Raw genomic sequence first — 10,318 nt, forward strand, 5'->3', positions numbered from 1 at the left:
TCTCTCTCTGCTATTTCTGTCTTCAGAAATGTGCCTGTTCTGGACATTTCACGTCAATGGAATCACATGTGTGGTCTTAACATTATAAATGTTTGGCTCTTGCCTTCCTCGTCCCCTTCATGTCCATTCTGCTTGTTCCAAACACTCCCCACTAAGAGACGCGAGTGGTTACTTTCTTCAGACCAAGGGGGGAAGCTGCTGCTTCGCATGCCGTACCCTTTGTAAACCATCCACTTTTCATTTTTTTAAAAACTGTCAACAGAAGTTACCTGGACGGGTTGGTTAGGGGCCACTTTTTCCTCTTTCAACTTCTGAACTGAAAAACAAACAACTGGTGGATGCCATCTTTTAAAAAGCAAACGAAGGTAGTACCCAAAGCCTTTCCCCCTCCAGAACCGTGTGTTTGAGTAGCACCTGCTCTTACCGTAGTCGTCTTGTGTGTGCGCACCTGTTCATCTGCACCCTTTTCCTGTGGGGCTCTCCCAGGGCCAGGCCTGCGCCTTCCTCTGTGCAGCGCTGGCTGCGGGGGTGCAGGCCACGCTCTCCTCACTGCCCTGCTGCCCGAGGAGTCCCGTCCAGGTGCATCCTCGGGCTCCAGACCCATCCATTGCGCCCTCCTCCCGAGTCCCTATTCTTATACTAGAGCCTGTGCTACAGAAGTGGGGGTGTTCTGCTTTGCTCCTTCTATGGGTGACAGACGTTCAGGGGTTGAGGGCGGGAGGTGAACATGTGGCTGCACACTTCAGAGGGGAGGAGTCTGTTTCCTCTTCCCCTGCATCTGGGTGGGCCTCCCAACTTGATGAGCAACACAGTATGGCAGAAAGGATGCTCCGGAGGCCAGGCCCTGAAAAGCCTTGTAGAGTTTGACAGGCCGCTCAGAGCCCTGAGTCACTGTAATAAGTTCAGCTACCACGAGGCCCTGAAACCACACGGGATGGGAGGGAGGGAGGGGACTAGCCCAGCTACCCAGCTTTCTGGCTGTTCCTGCCAAGGGCCTGTAGGGGAAGCACGGGCCCCCCCAGACTAGCCCGACCATCACCTGAGTGTCCCCACGTGGCTCCGCTGGTGCTACAGGGCAGAGCCTTGCCCAGCTGAGCTCTGCCTGGATTCTCGATACAGAATTGTGAGCTATAAGAAGATGGTGGTTTTAAGTCAAGTTTTGTGTTTATGGTTTAACTCCTTCCTCCCTCCCCCCATTTTGATGCACTTGGACACAAAATTAGGATATGGGATTTTATTGCACTAACAGCTATGAAAGTCTGCTGGCCTAAACAAGAAATACAGTAACCTAGAAAGTTTTTATTTTCTTTTCTAGTTGACTTCTCAAAAACGGTGGTATCCTCAAGAGCTGTCTTCGGAGGGGTTTTTTAACGTTGCTCTCTCTGGACTTTTCCCTCAGAACAGTCACTTCTATGGGTGCCTCCCAGCGAGGCTGTACGAGGGGATAGGCTGTGATCTGCTCAAATTCCTTCACTTCCTCTTTCCTCACCTGAGGTTTTAGGAGAGGAGGAGCCTGGCCGGCGAGTTTCTGAGCATCTCGTTTGTGCTTTCTCTGCTCGGCGAGTTCTCGCCCTCGGATCATGCGCTCTCGATGTCTCTGCATCTGCTCCTGCAGCCACGCCGCCTGGTGCTGTTTGGTTCTAGCTCTGGGTCTTCTCTGCATGTTTTCCGTCTTTTCATGCTCCTGGGTGAATGTTTTGGGGGGAAGTATCTCACGTGGACTTTTCTGAGGAGGCTGCCGATACTTGTGGTCTCGGAGGCCTCTAGCTCGCTCTGCTCGGTGGATGTGTTTCTTTATCTGGTCCAGCTCCTTCTCAGACACTAGATAGTCCCATCTTTGATCATCACCTGTCTTTTCACTTTGTATTCTCTTTCCCTCTTCCTTTCTGTCAAAGTCCCTTTTTGGAAGCATAAAGTATTCCCAAGCATCTTCCAGCATTTCTTGATGTTGTTGACAGCAGTGCTCCTCTGCTTGGCAAACCACAAGTCAAAAGACAGTGTATGTTTACGGAGTGTTTTATTCTCCTGCTGAAACGCGTGGACTGTTTCCTCACTTCTGTAGGATGGACGTCACCCAGCCGCTTGTCAGAGGGACCTATCAGAACTGTCTAAGTCGGCTGCTCTTTGTCATGGTCCCTGGCACGGATCTCAGGTGGCAGCCAGCCCTGCCTGGCACGCCCACCCCATGCTCACTTAGTCTCTTCACTGTGCACCCCGTCCTCCTCTTCACTCCCCTCCGCAGGATCCCTCCTCGTTGAAGCCTTGGCCTTAGACTTCCTCGAGGAAACAGAAGCAGTCACTCAGGAGCACCCCTCCCCCGGTCACAGCCACCACCAAGTGCCTCCCCACTCCGTCCTCCTGCCTTTCCAACGGAAACACTGCCCCTCCCTAGATCAAAAGCCAGTCTTCCACCCGTGCTCACTGAGCCTCAAGAACTTCCATGTGCAAATTCCCTTCCTGCTTCAGCAAAACGTCCCGCTACTGGTCACCCCATCAGCATGAAGATATGCGTCGCCTTTGAACAGAAGAGGAACCTTCTTTCCTGCACCTCCTCTCCGGCCTCCACTGCCTTCTTTGCTCCCCTCCACAGCGTAACTTGAAGCACTTACCTACGACCCCCTCTACTTTGCTGTCTATTTTCCTCTCAATCCTCTTCGGCTGGGCTTCTGTCCCCACCCCTTCTTCGAGACTGCTCGCATCTATGTCCTGGGTGACTGCGCCCGGACAGATCCGGTGCTCCCACCTGTCCTGTCACCCTGACCTCTCAGCTTCTTTCTCTGGGGGTGACCATGTGAGGGAGGCCAGCTTGGGTCCGTACACTATCCCAGCGATTCGCTGAGCGTCCCCAAGTGACTGACCAACCCTCATTCTCTTCCTACTGCATGGCCATCCCCTCCACCTGCGTTGCTGGTTCTGTCTTTCAAAGGTAACGCAGGAAAGTCGAGCGGAGAAATTGTCACGTAAGGTAGAGCCGTCACAGTTAGGGCTGCTTGGACAGCGACAGTCTCAGCATGAACCAGGTGACCTCATGGGTCAGGCTCGGTGGGGAAGAGGAGTGGACAAGGCTGCCTGTGCCTGCCTCAGCCTCAGGCCCACATACTCTATACTTGACTCTCCCTACAGTGTTGTCTTCAGTCTGCCCTTCTCAGTCCTGTCACTTCTAACCTCAAAACACCCCCACCCTGGAGTAGTAGCCTCACTGGCTTCCCCGAATCCTCAATTCTCTCCCTCTGCCCCCAGCCGCGTCACACAGTGGCAGTGGCCTTTGCATTCTACAGATCTGAGCCCGTCGCTTTCCTGCCTCGACGTCCCAGTGGCGTCCTAACCTGGTTTCTGATCGCCTCTCAGTCGACTGCTCGCTCCCCTGCCGCAGCCACACGGACTTCCTGTTCCCCAAGAGCCATGCTCTTCCCCATCTGAGTCCTTTCACCTTCCTCCCTTCAGAGTCACACCCGAGGTGGCAGCCCTGACTGGCACACGCGCGTCACCTCTAGGTCTCAGCTGACCTGCCACTTCCTCAGGCCTTCCGCACACTCATTCAGATACAGCACCCCCGCCCATGGCACTTAGCATCGTTTGTGGTAGCAACCTGCTTTATGTCACGGTCCCTCCTCGCCAGCCCAGGGAGGACACAGGCCGTGGACGGTGGCCGGGCTGTCCAGCCAGCAGAGGGGCTCAGTGAACCCACACGCCAGGCAGAGCACCAGGCCCTTTTCACCTTGTGTTAGTGGCTCCAAAACCCACGGTAAATGTATTTCCTCACCTTGATCTTCTTTTCTCTTGGGGACTGGGAGCATACTGCAATCTGAGGGTCTGGAGTATTTTGGCCCAGTCCAATCTAGAAGGTCAGAAAGAGAAGTTACGCTAGGATTTGGAGAAGGGTCTCAGGAAACATGCTCTAGCATGCGTTGTATTCGGGAATTGAGTTGGGACTGACTTTACATGTTTCTCTTTCCTTCTCCCCCATCTATTTCTAAAAAAATCAAATTAAAAAAAATTTTTAAGAAAGAAAAGTTATAAAAGTAAATACGGATATTTTATACTTAAATGAAAGAATTTCAAACATCAAGTCATGACAGTGGTTTCTGTCTATTTCATAGAAAGCACTGAATTAAAATTTCAATTTGCATTTTAATCACTTGTTTCCTAAACCCAAAAAGATACTTTAAGTCATGCCACTCAGATGTCAAATTCATGTAATAATAGTGACAGCATCATACTCCATAACAAGTTCCCAGTACAGGACAGGCATACCTCATTCTATTGCACTTCACAAATGTTGTTTTTGTACAAATTGAGAGGATGACCCTCCACCAGCAAAAGACTATGACTTGTTTTATGATGGTAGTCTGGAACCTAACCACAGTATGTCTGAGGTATGCCTCCCTGTGCTCACTGACTATGGGCCAGGCACTGTGTGAAGTGCTAAAAGGCTCCTGTGAAAACAGACTAAAGTCTCCTGTTTGATGAAGAAAAATATGCATTTTTTAAATATACATATACTAGAGGGTTCCTAGGTAGGCTTGGCCAGCTATCAGGGCCTATTGGGGCCTTCCAGCTGCCAGCTGGGGCTGGGGCTTTCCTTCGTTCCGTGCCTCCCCCTGGTGGTCAGTGCACATCATAGCAAGCGATTGAACTCCCTATCTCCCAGTTGAATTCCTGTGGGGACACTGCACATTAGCCTTTTATATATATAGATTTTTATTGATTTCAGAGAGGAAGGGAGAGGGAGAGAGAGAGAGATAGAAACGTCAATAATGAGAGAGAATCATTGATTGGTTGCCTCCTGCACACCTCCAACCTGGGCATCGAGCCCACAACCTGGGCATGTGCTCTTGACTGGAATCGAACCCGGGACTCTTCAGTCCGCAGGCCGATGCTCTATCTACTGAGCCAAACCAGTTAAGGCAAGATATGCATTTTTTTCTTTTTTTTTTTTAACTGTAACTTGAAATTTTTTTTTATTTCAGAGAGGAAGGGAGAGAGGTAGGGAGATAGAAACATCAATGATGAGAATCACTGATTGGCTGCCTCCTGCATGCCCCCTACTGGGGGGGATCAAGTCTGCAACCCGGGCATGTGCCCTTGGCTGGAATTGAACCTGGGACCCTTCAGTCCACAGGCTGACGCTCTATCCACTGAGCCAAACCAGCTAGGGCAAGGTATGCATTTCTTAAGAGCCTCTCTTTAAGGAATCAGCTTAATGAAAATAAGACTTATATAAAGAGAATCACTTGGACTTAAAAGTGCTTGTCATTTAAATACAATGTTGTACCTTGTTTCTCTTTCGTGAGAAGAGAAACTGGGAGGATAAAAAATGCTTATAAGCCAGGGAGATAAAGAATATTTTTGATAAGCAAATCAGGTTGAAACAAATTGAGCAAGACTAGACTTTGCCCTAACATGAGCAAAAGATGGCCTGAGTTTTTCTATGATAAATATAAAAAGAACTAGTCTGTGCCAACAGTATTTTTTCATATACTTAATTTTAATCCTTTGTCAAAAATCATGAAATATGTTTAAATAGTTATGAGAAGTCCTGCCTGGGGAAGATGAGGATGGTTCTTGAACCAATATTAATACATTATTATTAACCAAAGTCTGTAGTTTAAGATTCACTCATGTTGTACATCCCATGAATTTTGACAAATTTATGACAGGAGTCCCTTATTATAATCATCAGATCTTTTGCCCACTTTTAATTGGGTTGTTAGTGTTGATAATGGTAGTTGAGGTTTTAATTTTTTTTGCTTAGGATCCATTTTAATTTTTGTGAAAGGTGTAAGGTCTGTGCCTAGACTTATTTTGCATGTGGCTCCCAGTTGTTACAGCACCATTTGCTGAAAGACCATCCTTTCTCCAGTGAGTTCCCTTTGCTCCTTTGCCCAAGATCAGTTGACTGTGTATGGATCTACTTCTGGCTTTGGACTCTGTTCCCTTCTACTTCTGGCTTTGGACTCTGTTCCCTTGATCTAGGTCTGTTCTTTCTCTACTGTTCGATTACTCTAAGTCCTCTGACTTTTTCTCCTTTAACACTGTTTTATTCTGAGTATTTTGCCTTTCCAGATAAACTTTAGGATCCTTTTGTTGAGCTCCACAAATAACTTGCTCAGATTGTGATTAGGATTCATTGACTCGAAAAATCAAGTTGGGAAGAAGTAATATCTTAACAATATTCATCTTCCTATAAATGAACAAGGATTATCTCTTCATTTATTTACACCTTTGATTTCTTTCATCTGAGGTTTGTAGTTTTCCTCATATAGATTTTGTACATATTTTGTTAGATTTATACATAATTATTTCTTTTGTCTTTTTTTTCTGGTGCTAATGCTATAATTGGTGATGAGTTCCAAGATATTTTTATTGATTCTTTGGGATTTTTCATTTGGCCAATCATGTCATTTGTGAATGACAATTTTATTTTTCCCTTCCCAATATGTATACCTTTTATTCCCTTTTTTATTTACTAGAGGCATTGGGGGGGTCCCTCAGCCCGGTCTGCACCCTCTCCAATCTGGGACCCCTCGGGGGTTGTCCGACTGCCAGTTTAGGCCCAATCCCGTGGATCAGGCCTAAACTGGCAGTCGGACATCTGTCTCGCAATCCAGGATCGCTGGCTCCTAACCGCTCACCTGCCTGCCTGCCTGATCGCCCCTAACCGCTCTGCCCCACCAATCTGTTCACCCCTAACCATTCTCCCCTGCTGGCCTGATCGCCCCTAACCACTGTGGCTTTGTCCGGAAGACGTCCGGTCTAATTAGCATATTACCCTTTTATTAGTATAGACTAGAGGCCCGTTGCACGAAGAGATTCATGCAAGACCTTCCCTTCCCCTGGCTGCCGGCACTGGTTTTCCTCCGGCACCTGGGACCCAGGCCTTCAGTCTTCGCTGCTCCAGCCAGAGCCTTCAGCCTTCACACTTCACTCCACCGCTTCGTGCCTACGTATGCAAATTAACCACCATCTTTGTTGGGTTAATTTGCAGTCTCCTGATTGGCTGGTGAGCATAGTGGAGGGACGGTCAATTTACATGTCTATTATTAGGTAAGATTGCATTAGCCAGGAGTTCCAGTTTGATGTTGAATAGGAGTTCTGAGGGGACATCCTTTCACTGTTCCTGATCTTACCAAAAAAGCATCTACTTTCTCACCACTAAGTGTGATGCTAGCAATCATTTTTTGGTAGGTGTTGTTTATCAAGTTGAGGAAGTTCATCTCTATTCCTAGTTGTTGAGTTTTTGTAATGAATGGCTGTTGGGTTTTTGTCAAATGCTTTTTCTGTATCTATTGATATTTTTCTTCTTTAACTGATTAATGTGGATTACATTAATTGCTTTTGTAAGGTTAAACCAGCTTTGCTTAACTGAAATAAGTCCTATTTGGTGGTGGTATATAATTCTTTTATACAGTGTTTGATTCCATTTACTAATATTTTATTGAAGATCTTTGCATCTATGTTCACTCGAGATATTGGTCTAGTTTTCCTTTCTTGTAATGTCTTTGGCTTTTGAATTAGGGTAATGCTGGCCTCTTAGAATTAGAAAATTCCCTTTTCTGCTATTTTCTGGAAAACACTGTAGAGTTGGTAGAATGTCTTAAATGTTTGATAGAATTCATCAGTGAACCCATCTGGCCTGGTGCTGTTTCATAGATTATTAATTATTGATTCCATTTCTTTAGATATAGGTCTATTCAAATGATCTACTTATGTAGATTATGTCTTTCAAATAATTGATCCATTTCTTCTAGGTTATCATACGTATGGGCATAGAATTGTTTGTAGTACTATTCCTTTATTATCCTTTTAATGTCTATAGAATCAGTAGTGATGGTCCTTCATTCATTTCTGACATTAATTTCTTCTCTAGTTTTTTCTTAATTAGCCATACTAGAGTTTTATCAATTTTATTGGTCTTTTCAAAGAATTGGCTTTTGGTTTTCTTTATTGATTTCCTGTATTCAACTTCATTTATTTTTGCTTTTTGTTTTTTGCTTATTTTGGATTTAATTTGCTCTTCTTTTTATAGTTTCCTAGGGGCTTAGATTGTTGATTTGAGATCGTATTTTAATTATATGCATTCAGTACTATAAATTTCCCTCTAAGCACTGCTCTTGCTGCATTCCATGTTTTGGCAAGTTGTATTTTCATGTTCATTTAGTTCAAAATAGTTCTCAATTTCTCTTGAAACTTCTTTGACTCAAATGTTATTTAGAAGTGTGTTTAATCTCAAGCATTTTGGTATTCTTCAGCTACCTTTCTGTTGTTAGTTTTATTTCACTGTGATCTAAGAGCATACTTTATTTCTATTCTTTTAATTTGTTAAGGTGTTTATGACCCAGAATATGGTCTGTTTTGGCCAATGTTTCATGTGAGTTTGAGAAGAATGTATATTCTGCTATGTTCAATGAACTATTCTGGGGATGTCAGATCCAGTTGATTGATGGTATTGAGTTCAATTATGTCCTTATTGAGTTAATGCCTGATGGATCTGTGAATTACTGACAGGAAGTGGTGACGTTTCTATAACAGTGAATTCATCGATTTCTCCTTGCAATTCTGTCACTTTTTGCCTCACATATTTTGCCACTCTGTGCAAGGTGTGTACACATTAAGGATTGTTACGTGTTCTTGGAGAATTGATCCCCGTATTATGTAATGTACCTTTTTATCCCTAATTTTCCTTGCTCTGATGGTTTACATTGTCTGAAATTAATGTAGCTACTCCGGCCTTGTTTTGATTAGTGTTAATTTATCTTTCTTTGCCTCTTCACTTTTATCTGTTTATAAATTTAAATGGGTGTTTTGGGTAGATAATATATAGTTGGGCCTTTTAAAAATCTAGTTTGATAGTCATTTTATTAATATGATGTTTAAAGTGATTGAAAAATTGATATAATTGGAATAATTAAAAACAAAGTTAACTGTCTGTTGCTGGCAATTTAAAAATTAAAGGACATTCTAATAGTGCTGCCCCCCCCCCCCCAAGAAGGGGGAAACTAAATGAAGGTTTGTATTTTCTCATTTGGGCCTCAAAGATGAAAACTGTGTCTGATCTTCAGCAAAATAAAGATATTATTTTTTAAAATATATTTTATTGATTTTTTTTTTTTTTTACAGAGGGAGAGGGTTAGAGAGATAAACATCGATCAGCTGCCTCCTGCACACCTCCTCCTGGGGATGTGCCCGCAACCAAGGTACAAGCCCTTAAACCGGAATCGAACCCGGGACCCTTGAGTCCACAGGCCGATGCTCTATCCACTGAGCCACGCCAGTCAGGGCAAAATAAAGATATTTAGGAACTGCTGTGCTATATAAGTCCAGACGTAGTATTTGTTGATCTCTTTTCCTCTTCAATTCACTGTAATCACCTTTTCTTCCTCCTGTTTGAACTAGTTGTATGACCCTGGGCAAGTTATTTAGCCTCTGGTCTGCTTTCTACGCAGTGAACTGTAAGGATTAAGGGAGTAAAACATGCCTAGGACTTTGCGTTTATCATCATTCGAGCCGGGGGGTTGGCTTAGGGGGTGGGACCTCAGAAGGACAGTGAGTGGACTGGGCTGTGAGGCGAGGCCCTGGCCCTCCTCTCGGCACCGGGCACGGCACCCTGCGCTACAGTCCCAGCCCTTGGTGCACTGAGAGCCGAGCCGGAAGCGCTGGGAAAGCACATGTTCCAAGCGAACAAGGTGGATGGAGTCTGTCTGAGGACCATGGTCTCTAGCGAGGGGCCTGGGGGCCTGCACACTGGCTGCACCCACACCGCACCCCGTTTTGTTCCGTGTTTTGTTCCGTGTGTCCTGACACCCGCTCTGCACCCAGCGGGCGCGGGGCCTTGAAATCGGCCTGAGGTCCACCCGTTTCTCCAGCTTCATGGTCCCTGTCCCAGAGATGAGCTTAGAGGGACTTAGAGGGACCCGGGCAAAGGGCGGAGCTGGCGGCGGGAGGCCCGCGGGCTGCATTCTTCAAGGACATTCTTTTAAAGAAACGTCTTAAAAATCGTATTGAAAAACCTGGACTTGGAGCTTTCTTCACAAGCTATGGTGAAGGGGCCCGGCAGCGGCGGGCTCGGCCGGTCCCGTTAAAACCTGGCCGTTGAAAGGTCTGCTGGACGCCATGGGAGGGTCCGGTAAACTTTAACCTTACACCCTGTGGGAGAAACACGCTCGCTCCTCCTGATGGCCGCGGAGTACTAACAGCACGCGTGACTGGCTCCAGGACGCGTGAGGACGGTGTAGGAGAAATCTGATAAGGCCCAGAGCCGCGGACACCTTTCTCTACTGATCCTTCGCTCTTCCCCCAAGAACCAAATGCCCGGGAG

General features: G+C 45.9%; 1 long non-coding RNA gene across 2 annotated transcripts in view; it reads right to left on the reverse strand.

Moving 5' to 3' along the window:
- Positions 1-1,219: 1,219 nt before the first annotated feature.
- The window catches only part of LOC102422763, a 9,698-nt gene continuing 599 nt past the window's right edge, over positions 1,220-10,318 (reverse strand). For both annotated transcript variants that reach the window (XR_330837.3, XR_330838.3), the window contains exons 2-3: positions 3,764-3,838; positions 1,220-2,273 (exon numbers count right to left, since the gene is read on the reverse strand). This is a non-coding gene — a long non-coding RNA (uncharacterized LOC102422763). The remainder of the gene's footprint in view (positions 2,274-3,763; positions 3,839-10,318) is intronic.

The sequence above is a fragment of the Myotis lucifugus genome, unplaced genomic scaffold (assembly GCF_000147115.1).
Source record: "Myotis lucifugus unplaced genomic scaffold, Myoluc2.0 scaffold_1089, whole genome shotgun sequence".
Taxonomy (NCBI): Eukaryota; Metazoa; Chordata; class Mammalia; order Chiroptera; family Vespertilionidae; genus Myotis; species Myotis lucifugus.